At 52.4% G+C, this 19,632-nt stretch overlaps 1 protein-coding gene across 4 annotated transcripts in view; it reads right to left on the reverse strand.

Annotated features, from left to right (window-relative positions):
- GMDS (GDP-mannose 4,6-dehydratase) overlaps positions 1–19,632 on the reverse strand; it is a 434,734-nt gene that overhangs the window by 412,185 nt on the left and 2,917 nt on the right. The gene's annotated exons all lie outside the window — the stretch shown is intronic.

A 19,632-nucleotide genomic window follows, 5' to 3' on the forward strand; every position in this document is an offset into this window, starting at 1 on the left:
TCTTTGACCTACACCACGGCTCACAGCAACACTGGATCCTGAACCCACTCGCCAAGGCCAGGAATCAAACCCGCATCCTCATGGACACTAGTCGGGTTTGTTACCACCGAGCCACGATGGGAACTTCCTGATGGCATTTTTCATTTACTCTTTTTCCTATAATCCTCTAATTTGCATTTTTAACTTTAATTATTTATTTATTTTGCTTTTTAGGGCCACACCCGTGGCATATGGCAGATCCGAGCCGAGTCTGCCACCTACACCACAGCTCACGGCAATGCTGGATCCTAAACCCACTGAGTGAGACCAGGGTTCGAACCTGCGTCCTCATGGATCCCAGGTCTGATTCGTTTCTGCTGAGCCACGACAGGAGCTCCGCATTTTTAACTTTAGATCAGACCAACACGCTGGTGCTCTGTGCACATCTGTGCCACACAACACAGCATCTGTGCCCACAGAAGTGGGGCTTCTGTCCAAAGATGCTCCTTTTTAGTGAAATTCTTCCCTCAAAAAAGCAGTAGCCATTTTTTTTTTAAACTCCCAAAGACCTGTAAGGCAAAAAAAAATAGTAATTTTTCATGTTCGTATTCTGAAAAGCTTCCGTGCTACAGGATCAGAAAACATGAGAGAAAACGAGTCCAGAAGGCGGCTACCGACTCTACCTTCCCATGAAGTACTTTGCGTGGAAACGCGACTTCTCATCTGTCAGGTAAGCCAAGATGGGGATTAAAATCAAGCACTCTTGTGAGACATAACACATAAGCAACTTTCCCATCACTTTTCCCAGTTCAATCGCCTAAAATTTAATTAAACTTTCAACAATTGATAATTTAACCCATCCCTTCTGAATTATAGTTCATTCAATTAAACAGACTGGAATTGAGTGGGAGAATTTTAGAGTACCTACTTGTTTTTCATTTAGAACCTGTGTTAAATTTCTCCGTAATTCAATTGATTAAAAAGTCAACTACATGTGATATTTTGTGATGTGATAAAGAAAAGTTATACTCCCTCTGACACGACCTTTCTTAGCATCTGGATTTAATTGTAACATGGCAACACCTCAACTAACTCCTTAAGTGGCTCAAATGCTATTTTCTACTTGGGAAAGTTAAGAGTTCAAGAGGCTCTTCCTCAAATGTCTTAAATCAAGCAGATGAATACGTTAGTGACTTCGACTTTTCCCAAACTTGGGCAAGAGACTGCTTCGGCAGAAAGCACCTGCAGGACTGCAATTCTGGAGAATACGTAGGAGAGAAAAGGAAATGAAAAAGCCAAAGGGACGAAATTTCATGAACATTCCAACAACTTTCATAACAGGATACAGGCTACAGGATACTCCTTACATGTTACAATCTACAGTGAACTATGCATAGTCTCTGGAAATCGCAGGGCCCCAAACCCCTGCTTCCATAGAACTAAAGAGTGTGGTTGCTGGAGGAAAAGTTCTCTGCAGGAAGCCTTTGCATTAGAAAGGACCGTTTGCTCTTTGTCTTCCAGTTACCCTCTTTGTCAGTATTCCAAAGTTACATTAACTTTGTGAAAAACTAAGAAGCTCTGACTTTGCTACAAGAGAACGACCTTGGGATAACCTTGCACTTAAGCAGCAGAAGGGGACTCTGAGCTCTGACCTCAGATGGGGAGCCCTTGTCCTAAAAGTAAAGAGCAGTTATTTCCTGAATCGTTCTGTTTAAAGAAAAAAAAAAAAAGGAGTTCCCGTCGTGGCGCAGTGGTTAACAAATCCGACTAGGAACCATGAGGTTGCAGGTTCGATCCCTGGTCTCGCTCAGTGGGTTAAGGATCCGGCGTTGCCGTGAGCCGTGGTGTAGGTTGCAGACGGCTCAGATCCTGTGTTGCTGTGGCTGCAGTGTGGCTGCAGCTACAGCTCCAATTGGACCCCTAGCCTGGGAACCTCCATAAGCCACAGGGGCGGCCCTTAAAAAAAAAAATTCACTGTTAAAATTGTAAAGAGAAGCCTATCAGCTTTTCTTACCATTTCTTCTGTGGGCACACGTGGTCCTGACTGCTCTCTGTAAGGTCCCTCCGGGAGCCGCCGGGTCAGCCAAATGAAGAGTGCTCCCCACTGGACCCTCCTCCCCAGTGCCCTCGACTCAGTGAAGGAGCACAGGCTCTCACTGCAAATCCCCGTTCACAATATGCATTCAAAATCACAAAACCAAAATGCAAAGAAAACATTCCGTCAGGGAGCGCAGAGCACCCTGGGACGCCACCCCACAAGGCCTTGGCTAATGGGGCCTTGCATTCTCTCCACTCGTAAAACAGAGCAACAGAGCTGCCCCGAGGGTCTAGAGAGGGCAGGGGGGAATTAAATGAGACCGATGGGAACTCAATTTGGAAAAACAGAGCAAGAAAAATGCAAATGAACTTAGTCCTAAAGATACAGAAAACAGCTCTGTAATCGGGGGCAGGGGCCCGAGGAGAGGGAAAAATGAAACCCTGGTGAGCCTGCAAGAGCCGGTGGCAGTGTGGGCAGAGGCATCTCGGAGCAGGCCAGCCGGGGGGGCCCAGACCGGGAGCCGGCAGTGCCAGGCTAGGAGGCAGGGGTGGTGTCCACGGTGGCGCCCGAGCGGATACAAAGGCCCTGTAGCCGAAGGAGAAACTGCGAGCCACGGATGCCGCGCGGGCCAGCCGAGCGACCAGGCCCCCGTTCGCTGCTGAGCAACAGAGGAGGGGGCCGGGCTCCCGGTCAAAGGCAGAAGAGGACAGGCCCACGACCATTCCTGAAGCTCTGGTCAAATAGTCCACACAACAATTTGGCAACTATTTATTAAGCCCCTACTACGTGCCCCTAATATGTATTAAGTCCCTACACCATGCCGACTGCTGAACCCAAGAGGGGACACGAAGCTTCCGGACTGAAAACCTTCACCCAAATCAGCACTTGAGCAGCAGCAGCAGAATAAACATAGTAAAGACTTCATTTATTAGTTAAAGACTTTCAAAATTAAAATAAACTTGCCCTTGGGCTCCATGGAAAGGTAACTGATTCCAGATTTGAAGCAGAAAACCACATGGACCATCCTGTCACCCCAGGAAGCAGCGAGGCAGGGGACGCAGAGGCCCAGGGGCTCCGTGGGCCACAGATCAGACCGTGTGACATGGGGACGCTGGCTAGAGCACACTCAGATGTCTCATTCCAAGAGTTGACAGTGATACAACAAAACTGGCCACGAGAGGACGGAACGGTGAAGAAAGAGCCTATCTACTTGCTGTCCCCAAAGCCTGGGTACCAAGTACTCAGGAGCTTCTCTCTACGGAAGCACTTCAGCGGATTAGTGAAGAAGGAGCTACGGAGTTCAGTTATCAGCATTTTGCAGCCTCTGAGAAAATAATGGATCTCTTCTTTTTTTTCTTATGGCCGCACTTGTGGCATATGGGTGGTCCCAGGCTAGGGGTTGAATTGGAGCTTCAGCTATCGGCCTACACCGCAGCCACAGCAACCCGGGATCCAAGCTGAATCTGAGACCAACACCAGAGCTCTTTGCCATGCCGGATCCTTAACCCAACTTGGATCGGAGCCATGTCTACGACCTACACCTCAGCTCACAGCATACCAGACCCTTAACCCACTGAGCGAGGCCAGGGATCGAACCCATGTCCTCACGGAGACATTGGGTCCTTAACCCCCGAGCCACAGTGCCCACAGTGGAAACTCCAAACATAATGGATCTTGATGATGACCCTCAATGGCTACCGACACCACAGCCTCCCCTCGGAAGTACCAGGGACCAGCCGGCCATGACCTTGCCCCACCCGCCCCCAAACCAAGACTGACCTCCATCAAGGCTTGAAACCTAAATACCAACTCACAGGACAGACACAGCAGAAGGCTGTATCTTCAAGCAGGGGATGAGACAGAGACAAAGACCAGAGAGGAAGGGGAGCAGCAGAGGAGGGGAGCCGAAGGAGACGGAGAGACAAGAGAGAGTGACCAGCTGTAGCACACGGGCCTCGTCCATCAGGACCCTGCTGCAAACAAACCATTAAACGCAAGTATAAGACAAATTTTGAATACTGACGGATATCTAGTTGTACTAATTAAGTTATTATATACAATCACGGCAATATAGTTTTTGGATTTTTTTTTTTAATGGCCACACCCACAGTATACAGAAGTTCCCAAGCAGGAGTTCAAATCCCAAGCTGCCACTGCAACCTGTGCCACAGCTGCGGCAACACTGCATCATTAACCCACTGTGCCACAGGGGGAACTCCAGTATAGCTAATTTTCAAAAGAATCATTTACAGACAAATACTATACCAAATACAGCTGTAATAATGTGCCCAGAATTTACTGTTAAAAACCTGGGACGGGGGATCATGGAAAAATATCACCGAGGTATACATGAAGTAAATTTTGCTAAAAGCGAGCATCTGTCGCATCTAAGTGACAAGTACATACAGGCCCATTATGCTATGATTCCACTTTAGTAAATATTTGAAATTTTCCTTAATAAAAAGTTTAAAATGCTAAATAAAATTGCCTTAAATCATTTTCAGGATAACCAGAATATGTAAACAAAATTGCCTTAAATCATTTTCAGGATAACCAGAATATAATTAACATTTTTAAATATCTGGGATTTAAATGGTTTTTTAAAGTGGGCATTATATGAGTTTCCTGGTGGCTCAGTGGGTTAAGGATCCAGCATTGTCACTGCTGTGGCTCAGGTTACTGCTGTGGTGTGCATTCGATTCCTGGCCCCAGACCATCTGCACGCTGTGGGTGGAGCTAAAAAAAAACCCAATATATACTACTTTAAGGATTCACCGTAAAATAATTTTAATTTCTAAATTAAAATTTAAGGTTCAGAAATATGTGAATAATGCTGTTAAATTCTGTTAGAAGAGCCAGTCTCATTTCATAATTCCTAGATCACTGAGAAACTAAACGCAAACATTTTAAGAGAAACATGTTCTCCATCAGCTCAAGTCAACATGAAACTGACTGCAACTTAATCAGAGGGACGAGCATGTGTCCAGGAGACCTGCGAGCCTTTGGGGTACCCGGAGGGCCGCGCGTGTGAGCGCGTGGGAGTGTGTAAGTGTGCACGTGCACACGCTTACTGCACTCACGCTTTCTGTGGACAAAGGCCCAGGCTTTAGTCAGAGGGTCTGTAACCTAAGAAGAGTTTAAAAAACTGTCTCACTAAACTGTAATGTTGTTCTAATACAACATAAAATTCATACAATAACATATAAGAGCAAATCATATATAACATGATATTTTAATATTAAGCAAAGGTTTGTATGTGTGGTTTGTTGTTTCATGGAGATTTACAGAATTTCACCACCTTGCTTTTGAACTAAGTCTTTTACTGGGGTATAAGGTAGGAAAAAGGTCTCCCAACCCTGTTTTAAATAGTAAACATCAAACTATGCTTATAATAATTCTGTAAATGACTTAGAAAGTAGTGGCACTCTGCTAAGGATTGAACAGGCAAAGATCTTAGCACATACAGGGCTTGGCACATATAAGCACTCTATACATTTTAACTGCTGTTAATAATCTTAGAACTACCTAGATTATAACGCTTTTGAAGGAGTAACTAAAACCTCAGGGCATTGACTGTTTGTTTGTTGTCTTTTTAGGGCTGCACCCGCAGCACAGAATTGGAGCTGCGGCTGCCAGCCTACACCACAGCCACAGCAACATGGGATCCAAGCCGCGTCTGTGACCTACACTGCAGCTTGCAGCAGTGCCAGATCCTTGACCCACAGCGTGAGGCCAGGGATTGAACCTGCGTCCTCATGGATGCTGGTCAGATTCATTTCCACTGGGGCATGACAGGAACTCCTCAGGGCATCTGAATACAAATGAGAGTGCTCCTTGGGGCCAAGACAGCTCTCACCTTCTCCGAACCGCCAGCCCCACGAGCCCTGTGCACATATGGGACACTCAGATGAACTCGAGCCAAAGCCACCAGGAAACAAAGTCCTTCTTTGAAAGAAAAAGACAAGATTGGCTTTGTTCTGGACAATAAAAAGTCAAGCAATACTTGAATCAAGTTCATTCAGGCTCTGGAATTATTTTAACTATGTCTGAGAGACAAAGTGACTGAAAACAGATGCTCTCTGATGGCAAAGGAGCCGCGATGAGATGCGGCCGGTAAAGGACAGTACTACACGCGGCCTGTGGGCAGGCCCACGGGGTCTTGTCACCACCTCCCCACAGCAGCACCCTCAGCTGGCACGGCAGTCCCCCCATCCCAAGGCTGATGAGCCACTTTCTTAGCTCTTCTTTAAAACTGCAGAGTTGCGGAGTTCCTGTCATGGCTCAGTGGTTAACGAATCCGACTAGAAACCATGAGGTTGCGGGTTCAATCCCTGGCCTTGCTCAGTGGGTTAAGGATCCGGCCTTGCCGTGAGCTATGGTGTAGGTCGCAGACACAGCTCAGATCCTGAGTTGCTATGGCTCTGGTTAGATACCCCTAGTCTGGGAACCTCCATATGCCGCAGGAGCAGCCCTAGAAAAGGCAAAAATAAAAATAAAAATTAATCAATTAAATAAAACTGCAGAGTTGCAATGCAAACCTCAGGGAAGAGGAGGAAAGGAAAGCTGAAGGGCACATGGAATCCACCTGATACCAAGACGCCCACAACCTGGGAGGCGAAAGGAAAGAACAGGATAAGCAACAACACTGGCCCCACAACGCCAGCCCCATCCTTCTGGGCCGCTCATCAACCCGGTCTAGTCCCGCTGAGGAAGACCCAGGGAGGGGCAGGTGGTTCATTTGGGTCATTCGGGAAAGCTAAGGACTGGCCTCTTTGCCAGAAATTAAGGGATTCGCCTTGGCAAGGTGCTTTCACCTCCCGGAAAGGAGGTGTTTACCCTCTGCTCTAGTGTCAGAGACACGGGACACGAACAGGCCTTCCCCGTATCCTCCCAAGTGACGATTCTCAATATAGTCAAATACGTACACCTGTCGTCTGGATACTGTCCACATTTTAATGCGAATATTTTAAAGTGTTTTCGATTATAAATGCCATACCACTTACTATAAACTCTGCTGTGTGCCAACAACCCTACAATTAAGGGTTAATTATCCTTATTCGATGGTTAAGAAACCAAGGTTCCCAGAAGCAAGTTTATTCCAGGTCTTGGAGCCCAAACCCGACCTAGGGCCCTGCTCTCGCAGCTCATCTACTGCCTCGGCTCCACGGCCGCGCCCTGCGCCTCCCCCATCCACACGGACGCCCTGGGACTCACCTGCCACCACCGCCGTGGAGAGATAACACTGCCTAAGGAGACCCCTACCTCCCTGAACAACAAAGCCAGGCTTCGGGGACTCGGGGACATTTGGGGCCCATCTCAGAAGATGAACAAGCACTTAAACTGCTCAGAATTAAATGCTCTGTAGGTGTTTGCTGAGATGATTTCATGGCCAAGATCATACAACGACCGCTAATGTTGTGAGCTGAAGCCACTGCAGCTCATTCTGGCTTCTCACTCCGCGCCGCAGAAGCCAAGGCTGCCCGTGAACAACCCCATGCGGGGAGGCGCCCTCCCTGCTACGCAGCCACTTTCCCTGTCATCTCTCAGAGTCCCCGTGCTCACCAGAGCCAAGCCCAGAAACATAAGGCTGCCTCTCTATTCTCACCATGTACTTAAAAGATAACTGTCTGAGACGGAACAAAAGGCCCTGCACCCAATCAGCTACGTGAACAGCAGACTCGTGTCCACCTGCCACCCACAGGGCCCGAGGCTCCCCCAAGTTTGCACCGAGGGGCCTGCAGGGGCACCTCGGCTGTGAGCTGAAAGGCAGCTGCCGTGGGAGGACGGGGGGGGGGAAGGGGGGAGGCTGACCCCCACCCCACCCCACCCCACCCCACCGGCAGCTCCTGTGCTTTAAAGCAGGTGATTTTTCTCCTTCTTTCCTTCCTTCTTCCTTCCCTCCCTCTTTTCTTTTGTTATGGCCTCCTCCATGGCATATGGAAGTTCCTGGGCCAGGGACTGAGTCCGAGCCTCAGCTACAACCTATACAGCAGCTGTGGCAACACGGATCCTTAACCCACTGCACTGGCCAGGGATCAAATCAGCACCTCCGCAGCCACTACAGTCAGGTTCTTAACCTGCTGCACCACAGCGGGAACTCCCCAAAAATTTTTTAAATAAAGCAAAACCTAAGTAAAGGGAGACTGGAAGCCACGAGCCCGAGTCCCCCCGTCTACGGTCGGCCCGCAGCACAGGGCATCCAGGCTCCTCCGGGGAGGAGGGCAGAAAAGAAGCCGGCAGTGGGATCCGAGATGCACCAACCTTGGGAGGAGGGGGCTGACAGCAAAGAGGGAGGAGAAGATCAAGATCAAGGGCCTTGAGTGACAGCAGGGGACCGAAGTGACACCCGCAGAGCAACGAGAGGTCACCAACGATCTTGGATGGGAAGGTCTTAGGGCGCCACGGGAAATCACCACGACAGTGGCTGGAAAGGACTTGAGAGAGGAGGAAGTGGACCCGGGGCCGAGGACGCTCAGCCGTGACACGCCTCTGGGATAAGTGGACTGGGAGCTTCTGGAACAGCCCTTTTCGTCCTTACAGACACACACCGGGTCCTGCCCTTCCGAATCCCGCTTCCCCACAGGGGTCTCTACAGAGGATCCTGGCCACGAGGCGACAGTGACCTCTGAGTGCGAGGCTCGGGCGGCTGGGCGGCCAGTGCGGCAGGACACTGGACGTTGGTGATGGGCCACCCTGCTGAAAACTACAGTCCGTTTGAAGCATTGCCTCCCATTTGGAAGAGCTCACGCGTCTTCTCAGGGGAAAACAGTGTGACCAGGCCTTTCAGCAACATGCACGTTTACACAGAAGGGACAGGCGGTCAGGAACATCTGTGTCCAAGCTTGGCGCAGCGTCTCTGCGCAAATGCCGATGAGGGGACTCCTGCGGGCGGGTGACGAGCACCAGCACCTTCCTAAAAACATGTGATCGGGGCGTGAAAAGGGAAGTTAATGGAGTATGCCCTTCAGGATGACAGCACAGCCTCAGGAAAATCACTCTGGAACAAGGGGGACGCGTTCAGGATGGCTGCAGGGAAGAAGCAAGGCACACGTTGCAAGCGCCAGCCGGGCTGGGCAGACGGCGGCGCTCTCACCCGACCCTCTCCTGGAGGGAGGTGGGGTGTCGTGTCCGTTTCACAAAGAGAAAGCCATGCCCAGAGAGGCCCGAGGCCACAGAGCTGGGAACCAGGAGAACAGGCCGTCGGAACACAGCGGGGTCTGCACACTCAGGCCCCGGGTGACCAGGAGGCGGTACCCGCTGCCTTTGTGAAAGAGCCCAGAGCGAGCTGCCCTTGGCCTTCGCCAAGGCCCCGCTGCTGCCCCTCGCTCCCCCCGGCTGCTCTGCGTAGACGCTGCATCAGGGTGCACCCTCGGGTTTCCCAGGCCGCATCCGGGTCAGGGTGTTTGTGAAAGCCCAACGCTAATGATCCTTATTGCACGGAAAGGAGGGAGAAGAGCATCTGTGGTTACACGTCGAGCTGGGGATCCGGAGGAAGGACTGCAAGGCGCCAACGTGGAGGAGGAGGAGGAGGAAACGCTGAAAGGTGAGCGGTGGGGTGGGGTGGGGAGAGCACCAGCTTCCACCTGGACCCTGATCTGCAAACATCATCAACACTCCTTCCAGAACCACTGAAATAAGAACCCGGTGTTTGTTTTCCAAACTCTCCTAAGGCACAATCACCAGCCACAAGGCAGTCGGGGAGGGGCCACGGGCGGCCGGGCGGCCAGGCTGCCGGCACAGATCTGCCGTGCTCTGGCCCCAGGGATAAGCGGCCCCCTCCGAGCCTGAAGGCCCACCCTGAAGAAGAAGGAAAGGGTGTGCATGGGGGGGGCAGAGAACTATAACGAGGGAGAGAGAAGGAGAAAGCGAGGAGGAGGAGGAGGAGAAGGCAAATACTGCTCTGTGAGCTGACAGCAGGCAGGCTGGCGGTCAAGACACCTGCTCTGCGCTTCTGCATTTCCCAGCAGCTCACGAGTCTGCACAACACCAGGTCAACTTCCATGAGGAGGAGGCCCACTGAGAAATGGGCCGGAGCCTCGCCCCTTGCCCGGGTGAGGCCCACCACCTCCAACTCCTAGCACCAGGCGCCCGCCTCGCCCTACGCTCTTGCCAACGGCATCCTGTCTCTTCTCGGGACTGGCCATGGGTAGGACCCTGGTGCTCGGGTAGAAGTAACGTAACCCTGTGAAGTGCGGGTCTGCCCTCTCCAGGGCCGGGGTGCAGCCCCCAATCTCTGAAGAACACGTCAGGACTGCACGACCCCTGAGCCTTCCGACACCACCAGCTAGGTCTGAGTTACATTCACTTCCTGTCACTGTCCCTCAAATAAGAGTGCAGCCAAGCTAGGCACTGGTATGCGTCATGATGACACCGAAATATTAGGAATCGAGTTAATCAGGTGCCTTCCTAGACCACACCGTTAACAGAAGTTAACTGAAAAATACACCAAGAGCAACGGTCCCACCAGCAAAGTATCAATACCTCCCTCTCAGGACAAGCAGGGCTGAAATAGGAACATCTGAAACTGCAGTCTTCAATGAACATTATAAGAGTTTTTCTTTTCTTTTCTTTTCTTGCTTTTTAGGGCCACACCTGCAGCATATGGAAGTTCCAGGCTGGGGTGGAATCAGAACTGCAGTTGCCAGCCCCAGCGACGCGGGATCGAGCCACGTCTACAACCAGCAATGCGATATCCTAGAGCCACTGAGCAAGGCCAGGGATTGAACCCATGTCCTCATGGATACTAGTCAGGTTCATAACCCACTGAGCCACAGTGGGAACTCCCAAAGCTTTTGCATTTAACAGCCAAAATTAATGCGGTGTCCCTCCTGGCTCAATGGGTTAAGGATTCAAGTTGTCACTGCTGTGGCTCTGTTTACAGTTGTGGCTGGGCGTGATCCCTGACCCAGGAACTCTTGCATGCCAAGAGCACGGCCAAAAAGAAAAATTAATGAACTGATCCTGTTTGCATGTATCCCCCTAAATTACATAATCTCACTCAAAATAGGAAATCAATTAAAAAAACAAAAAACAAAAAAACACTTAAACCAAAACACACAAGCAGATGTCTGTGACAACTGTAACGGAGCCCAGGGAGGTGCCACCTGAGTGACGTGACAAGAGATCTTGAAGATGGGTTTCCCTCGCCCTGAGGTGTGTCCACGGCCCCACAGGCCTTGTACACAGCCAGCATGTGCTGGTTCCTAAAGAAGCATCGGGGACAATTCCAGACCTGGAAAAGCCATGTCCCACTCTAGGCCAGTAATGCCTGCTGAAAAGCAGTGATGTGAATCAGAAACAGACAAAACAATGAAAAAAAAGACACTAACAGGAGTTGGTGCTATGGCGCCGGTTCAATCCTGGGCCCGGGAACTTCTGCAAGCCCTGGGCAAGGCCAAAAAAAAAAAAAAAAACTAGAGATGCTAATAACGCTGTCGGTGGCTGATTCTGACGGGTGTAATCTTGGCGGGTTTTTTTTCCCTGATACTTTAAAAAGTCTTAAACTTCCCAATTTTTCTACAGTGAGCAGGTATTTTTTTTTTAACTGAGAAAGCGTTAAGGAAAAAAATTAGTTTGTCTTCAAGTCACTACCACAGTCCCCTTCAGTGTGGTTATCGGATCAGAAAAGTTCAAAGGTTTTGGATCCGAAGGTCCTCACTTTAAATGGAGTTTTGGAGTTTCCTGGTGGCCTGGCCATTAAGGACCTGGCGTTGTCACTGCTGTAGTGAGGGTTCGACCCCTGGCTCAGGAACTTCTGCATGCTACGGTGTGGCCAAAAGAAAAAAAAAACAGGTTCTCACTTCTGCATCAGCGGGAACATTTTTTCGAAGAGCCAGTCTAGCTCTTGCGAAGAGCCCACCCAACACCCACCAAACTGAACAGGGGAAGAGCCAAGACCTTCCAAGCTCCGCACATGACTCTGCTGTGCCTCGAATGCTGGCAGCTGTCCACGCTTTACAGACAGTTCCAACTTCAGCTGCAAAAGGTGAATTTCTTCAGCGAGGACTAAAAGCGAAGGTCGAAGGTCGAAGCAGCAAAAGGAAAAACAAAGTATCCTTCTGGAACGAGCGGACCAGCCCCAAATCTAGAGAAACTCTGATTCTGGGGGGAATGTCAGTGATTCCTAGAGAGGGACGGGCGGGGGGAGCCCTCGGCAGGAACCACAAAGGTGGGAGCAGCAAAGGAGTGAAAGGTTAACCCCAGCAGAGCTGAAGGGCTGGGTGGACAGAGCACAGGGCTGTCTCCTTGGGCTTCCAGAATAAAGCGCCATTTGGCACAGGTGCGCCTGAGTCACAGTGGCCACGTGAGGACAGGGTGGGGCTCGGCTGTGGGCACAACCTCCCGGAACTCACCTGCAGCTCCTGGCACAGGCCCTGGCACCTTTTTCGCCTTTGCAGTTCCGGGAATGTGGACATCTAGCCTCCCGCCCTTCAGGGAAGCCAGGCACCCCCACCCTGAGCCCCTCTGCTCGCCAGCAGAGTCCACCCTGGGAAGTTCAATGCACAAGGAAAAGCAGCAGCTTCACCTGCGGGGCCCCAGCCACAGAGGCACCGCTCAGCTTCGGGGCTTGCCCCACAGAAACAGGATAGACCCTGTCCGAGCAGGCCTGGCTTTCCCCGGATGCAAACAGGGAGGCCGCATCACCCTGGCTGTCACTCAGCACTGGCCCTCTGCGACATAAGCTAAGGGCTGAGAGTCCTGCCTGCTTCGCTGGAAAACCAGAACACTCCCCTGGGAGAGCGGGCCCTGTCCCGGATGCCACCGCTTAGGCCTCTTGCCCCCACACCCCCGCACCCAGGCAGGCGGGCAGAGAGCGCCGTGCTCAGGTCCAGACCCACCTGGGCCGCCTCCCCCTCAGCAAGGGCTTCTCCCGACTCCAAGGCCAGGATTCGGCCACCAGAAAGGCCGACGTCACCAAAACTGCCTGACAGAAAAAGCCGCATACTCCCAACTTCACTGCAGCAGAACAGAACGTCAGAGCATCAGGTTAGAAACTTGCAGGTCAGCCACCTCTGCTGGTCGCCGAGGAGCCGGGCCGCCACCAGCTGGGCCTACGCCTTCAACTCCACCTCCTAGGCCCACTCCTCCCGTCCCAGCCAGGGTCGCTGAAGACCCCTCAAGAGCCTGCAGCAGGCTGGTGCCCCACGGCCCAAACCCAAGACGCATCATCCACGTGGGTCAATGGCCTCCTCATGCAGCTGCCCCACTCCCACTGGGAACTCAGGAATGCCACTCCTCGGGGGGGTCACCTCCGACCCCGAGGTCAGGACGGCCACAGTCAAAGGGAAGAAAACCAAAGCCCCTCAGGAGCACCAATCTGTGCAGCTCAAAAAGCCCAGCAGGCATCCCGGGGCTCCGGGGCCCGCTCCACACCCTTCCGCCTCTGGGCCCCACACAGGGCTCTTCCAAGACAGGCTGGCTCCCAATCACCAGCCTGGGCTCCATAAAAGAACCCCTTCTAAAACACACCCTTGCTTTTAGGAATTGAAGTCAAAATTCCCGGAGTTACCATTGCAGTTCAGTGGATTAAGGACCCAATGTTATCCCTGGCCCCACTCAGTGGGTTAAGGATCCAGCATTGCCGTGAGCTGTGGTGTAGGTCGCAGACGCAGCTTGGATCCCGTGTGGCTGTGGCTGTGGTGTAGGCTGGTAGCTGGAGCTCAGGTTAGACCCCTAGCCCGGGAACTTCCATGTGCTGCAGGTGCAGCCCTTAAAAAAAAAAAAAAAAAAAAAAAAAAAAAAGAATCAAAATTCCCACAACAGGCTGGCGAAAGTAGAAACTTTTGGTGATAGTTAAATAGCTTAAAATCGACATGTTCAAACAGCAGTAAAGATTGAAAGACAACTCAATGGAAAGAAAATATTATGAGCTGAAATAATTCAAAAATGTCCAAAAGTAGTCAAAACAGCAAAATGGATAAAGGGGTAAAATGAAAAACCACTACAGTACACAAAGAAAGCTGAAAGAAAAAGTAATAATAGAAACAGTCCGATATCTGTTCCAATGTCTATGTCCCCTTTCCAAGGTTTATATTAAAATGTAGAAAAGCAACACTCTCTGAAAAATCCATTATGTATTATCATTTCCCCTCAAAAACAACCCCCGGAAAATCTTCCTATTCACCCTTGAGAAATGCACTCAATACTCTCCTCCCCACCCCGCCAAGGGCTGACCGACCTCACAAAACCCAGTCAAAACCTCCAGAGGCGCCCCAAAACTTGATTTCGGTTTCCGGTTCCCAGTTAAATCTGAAACAACACAACCATTTGCACATTCCTTCCAACCCACCCAAGGACAAAGGACAGCTGCTCAAGCAGGGCCAGGGGGACCTGGGGGACCTGGGAGCCCCTCTCTGTGAGGCAGGGGTCTGGCCAGCCCGCCGAAGAATGTGGCAAAAATGGAATCTCAACCAACCAACCCACGGGCGGCACCCTCACCTTCCACGTACGAGGTACCCAGGGAGGGAGGGTCCAGTGCCCCCGGCACCTTAACCCCAGGCTCCTCGCGGCGCCCTGGCTTCAACGCCCAGCCCTGCCCTCCGCACAGTCTGCAGACGCGGCCAGCCCTGGGCTCCAGAAGCAACGGTCACGGCAGGCCTATAGCCGAGTCCGAGAATCGGACAAGGGAACAACTGCTATTTAATGAAACAGCATTGGATGGTGGCTCCCAAATGCAGCCGACAGACCAACGCCAACGCCGCTGCACACGTTCGGCCCCTTCTTTCACCGAAAGAGCAAAGCAGCCGGACGGAAGGTCAGGCGGCCAAGAGAGTAGACCCTGACCGGCGACGGCTCGGGAGCCCGGCCGCGTGGCTGCGGCCTGGGCCGAAATGTCTCCGGCATCCGGATGACTGAGAGCAGGTGGGAAACGCCCTTCACTCCAAACCCCGGCCGCAGCCCGTCAGTCTCAAGGTTTCGTCAGCCCCCGAAAGCTGAAAACCTGGGCTCTCCCGGCACTCGGGACGCCTCCTCGCCGGGCCCCGGACCCCGAACAGGCCCAGCCAGGGCCCCGCACTCGCCCCGAGGCCGCGGCTGAACATCGAGCCCCCACGCGGCTTCTCACCGAGACTCGGTGCGGCAGATGCAGGAGCCGCAGCTGCCGGCCGCCCCGCGCCCTCGTGCGTCTCGGGGGCCGCAAGCCTGGCCCGCGACCGCCCTCCTCCCCTCGCCACCGCCTCGCGGTGCGCGGGCGCCGGTCAGACCCAAGGCGCCGCCCCCGGCCCCCATCGCCGGCTCTCTCCTCCGCGCCTCTGCCCGGGGGCTCCCGCCTCGGCCGCCTCCGGAGCCCCGCGGGCCTCACCTCCACCCGGCTCCCCTCCGACCTGACAAGAAGCCCTTCCATCAGGAAAAGCAAGACCCCTCAGCGGCCCGGACGCCCTCCGCCCACGAGACCCCGCGCCTCCTTCCCCGCCACGCCGCCCACTCTGGGCCCCGGGCCGCAGCCCCGCCTGGCCCTGCGGCCACCCTGCAGCCTGACCCATGTCCCTTCTTAGCACCACCGAAGGCCGCCAAAGGACCGCCGAGGTCAAAAAGCCCTCCTCAGTCCTAATTCCTCCCGACGGCCCTCGGAGCTCTTGCAACGTTGGAAATCCAGCCCGTGGTCCCCCTCCGGGACAGGAACCCCGGAACTGACGAGAGGCATCCAAGACATGCCTGCCTGGGGGCGTTGGCGGCAGCATGGCCGGCATCGGCCAGGAGGTAAAAACGACCCAGATGTCCCTGGACAGGTGAGCAGGAAACACACGTGGCCGTTCGACGGAACAGCACGCAGCCCTGGAAGGAAAGGAGTGAGGCCCTGGCGCGGGCTACAAAGGGGCGGACCTGACCGCAAAGTCCCAGCAGCCACGTACAGAGAGCCTGCCGCGTTTGCATGCACCCTCCGGGACGGGACCCCGGACACAGGACACGGGGCAGGAGCCACCTCTTCACGGGTACAGGGTTGCCCTCTGAGGTGACGAGCACACCCCAGAACTAGCGGTGGAAAGGTCTGCACAGCCCTGTGGACCCCAGAGGACAAGCCGTGGCGGCCACATGCTCTAGCCTGTCCCCGCTCACCTGCCTCTCCCCCAGCGAGGACTCGCCGCCCATGCGCCCACCAGGGCCCACGGGAAGCTCTGCAGCCATCAGCCCGAGAACCCCTCGCCCCTGCCACCGCCGCCCCAGGGCCCTCCCGCCTCGCCGAGCAGAAGCAGGCTACCGGCTGGCGACCCTCTGGGGGAAAGAGCCCGGCAGACGGCAGAGAAGGGCCCTCTGCTCCCACCACTTCCATCCCTTCCTGTGAGACCCCTCGGAGAACGGAGGAGCGGCCACGGCGTTCTCAATAGCTGCAGAGAACAGCCCTCCCCTTCCCACCCGCACCGCGGACGGCTCCTGAGACAGACGAGCTTTAATGTCAACGTCACCTAACTGGCAAAGCACTCATCAAACAGCAGCGGGTAAACACAGCTTGCTTCCCGACACCAGGGAACTTCCACAGTTTGTCAACAGTCTGACCCGCAGGGCCCGTCTGCCAGGACACAGGAGAAAGGTCCCGGGACAAGACCAGGGCAGCAGGGATCTCGGGCAAGGGGCGCTCTCTCCGGCTCAGTGTCCTTGCTTCACCTGAGGCGGACAGGACAGCAAAAACCAAAGCCCGGGCAGTGCCCCGAGATAAAGTCTTTAAAGTGTGGGGCACAGGGCCTGGCACACAGTAACATTCTGTCAATGCCAGTAACTTTCTTCTGTGCCCTCCCCACAAATAATTATCTCCAAGTATCTAGAATCCTGATGCAAGGCAAACATTCTGCCTCACTCCTTAAGCTTGATTCTCTACATGGAATCACAGGCAAATAACTCCCCTTTAGTGAGAACTTCTGTCCCAGAAAAGTTCAGGGAAGGCTGCGTCAAAGGACAGGCAGTGGGGCCTCCGCATGTCAGCGAGAAGCCACTGAGGATCACAAGGACAGTTAACCGGTCTTCCAGTTCAGCTCAGCAATCTCGGCAGTAACTAAGAACACTCGCCTGGACTTCAGCCGAGGAGTCCCGGAGCCCGGCACGAGCTGGCGGCACTGGGCCCCACATCCTGGGTGGACCAGGCAGGGCCGGAGGCACCCTCGAGCTCAGGTGCACAGAGCACTCAGCCTCGGATGAACCGCGAATGTCCGAGCTCTCTGAAGTGTGTCCTGTCCAAAGCTAATCTCCCTTTAGCTGCATTAATCCTTTATTTATCTTCCTTGGTAGATTAAACACTAAAGAGTCTTATTTAATTACCTCTCCATCTTTTCAAACTGCAAATGCTTTGTTAAAATAAGATGTTAAATGTTATATAAAGTTAACATAAAGTCACCCTTTCCTTAAATACTGAAATAGACTGGATTACTTTCCAGATGTAACTTGTTATTATTCAACTTTACCCAACACCATACTGTACATTTACTGCTCCTGCTCCAGTTTCTAGCTCAAAGCAGCCTTGTCCCTACTCTCGGTGGAGGACAACGTGGACCAGTCCTAGACCAGGAAGGACAGCAGCCCCCGTCCTAACCCAGCACTAACTGTCTGTGTCACACTCCTCCAGGCTCACCGCCTCCCTCGCCGCCTCCTCCACATGCTGATGGTAATTTAACTCCACACTAAAATCCCAACATCAACGGAATTTTTTTTTAATTCAGTGGTTAATATGAATATAAAAAAAGTTTCTTACAAAACTGGACCATGGGTTTTTTCTCCCTCAAACGGGTATATCCCACGCCCTCTACATCATTTTATCTCCTAAACTGCAGGGTGTCTGTTAGGTATATGCGACCCAGTGCTCCCCAGAACCCCACGGTGCCTTGCTTCCACCCGACCAACAGGAAACGCATCGCAGTACTCTGCTCCCATTCCTACACACGTCTATGGCTTCCGGGCAAGCTTTCTGCAAGACAGTAACCAGTAAGAAAAGATTAATGTAATGATCAAGTATCATGAGTATTAACCTGTGTCAGGGACACTAGATAAGGGGGCAAGTGACACAGACAGTGTCTTCCTACCATCGAGGACCACGATCCTGCAGACCCAGCTCCGGCCCTTTACGCCCACCCCTCCCAGGCAGACGTCAGAATCAAGCGTGGGCCTCCCCTTGACCTGGACACAACTTTGGCTAGGATTCCGATCAAACATTTTCACAGAGCTCACCACATTTTACTACATCTCCATCAACACAAGTGGTGATTCTAATACCTATGTTGGAAGGAAGAAATGTGTGGCAAATCAAATATGGACGAGAAGTAAAACCAAAACACGTAATATCCCTTTCATCTAGTAGGATTCAGCAGAAGCATTACTTAAAAGAGTTCAGGGAAACGGTGGAAAGAATGGTAGCCGATTCTAAATTACCACTTTCTAACATCCTAAATTAATTTTTTTTTACGGCCATACCAAGGCATATGGAAATTCCCAGGCTAGGGGTCAAATCAGAGCTACAGCTGCCGGCCTACACGACAGCCACAGCAACACAGGATCCAAACCGAATCTGCGACCTACACCACAGCTCATGGCAACGCCAGATCCCCGACCCATTGATCGAGGCCAGGGATCACGGATTCTAGCCCTCATGGATACTAGTCGGGTTCGTTTCCGCTGTGCCAGGAGGGGAACTCCCCTAAATTAATTCTAGATAAAGCCCGTGAGAGACACCTGAGTCTGGGGACTCCTGTTATCTGTTTTGCATGTGTTCTCTTTGAAGGCTACGGTAGGTTTACGGCAGCTAGAATATGCTCAGAATAATGAAATTCGTGAAAATAAAAAAATAAGTCCACAAAAATAAAATCATGACACAAAATATCACGTCTTAAATAAGCTGACCTTGACAACTCAAAGGGTCCCTCTTTGTTATCTGTGCAAGATTTACCAAAAACACATTGTCTTCCAACGGCAGACACGTGAACTCCGCTTGACAAGGGCTAACTACTCAACCGTGTAAAATTAACATGTGTCCCCGCGTGTCCCCATGCCTCATGGTGCAGAACTCTGGAACCCGCACCTGCATCCATGTCTGACCAGATCTAAACAACCTTCCGAGGAAAATCTAGGCCACCTGCAGGCGCGAAGGACCTCGTGTGTCACACTCGTCCATACTCGAAACTCCAATATTAACTCACTAGCAACACACCTGACGGGTCATCTACGGTTCAACTTGCCTAGTCTGGCAGAGCCTAGAGTGACACAACAGATACTGAAAAGAGAGGAATCTACCAACACAGACCATTCGATTCTCTAGCGTGTCTACCCACTGAAAGGTGTGCTCTCACTGCCTGGAGGGGACACAAGTGCCCAGGGCGATGACGCTCCCGTGTGGCTCAACATCTGTAGTTGAGTCACACACACCCCTCCCCCCAACCTGGGGAGCTCAGCACCAATAACAAGTCCTACCCACGGGTCTGGACAGTCAGGAGTTCAAAGCTGAATCTCATGCCACCTGACCGCTGCTCTCAGCCCCAGATACCCTACCTCCATCTTTCTACTGCCTTCATGGCAGATGGCTGGTTTTTTCCTTCTCCTTAGGATGGTCTATTGACGTGTTTGGGTTTGTTTGTTTTTTTAAGCTGTTTATTTCCTTCCTTACTTATTCATTTATTTGTTTTGGCCATGTCCACAGC

Source organism: Sus scrofa, chromosome 7 (assembly GCF_054392235.1).
Source record: "Sus scrofa isolate SSC_HxYL_T2T_F1_AM1 chromosome 7, Sscrofa_HxYL_maternal_Yorkshire_Landrace_v2.0, whole genome shotgun sequence".
Classification (NCBI taxonomy): Eukaryota; Metazoa; Chordata; class Mammalia; order Artiodactyla; family Suidae; genus Sus; species Sus scrofa.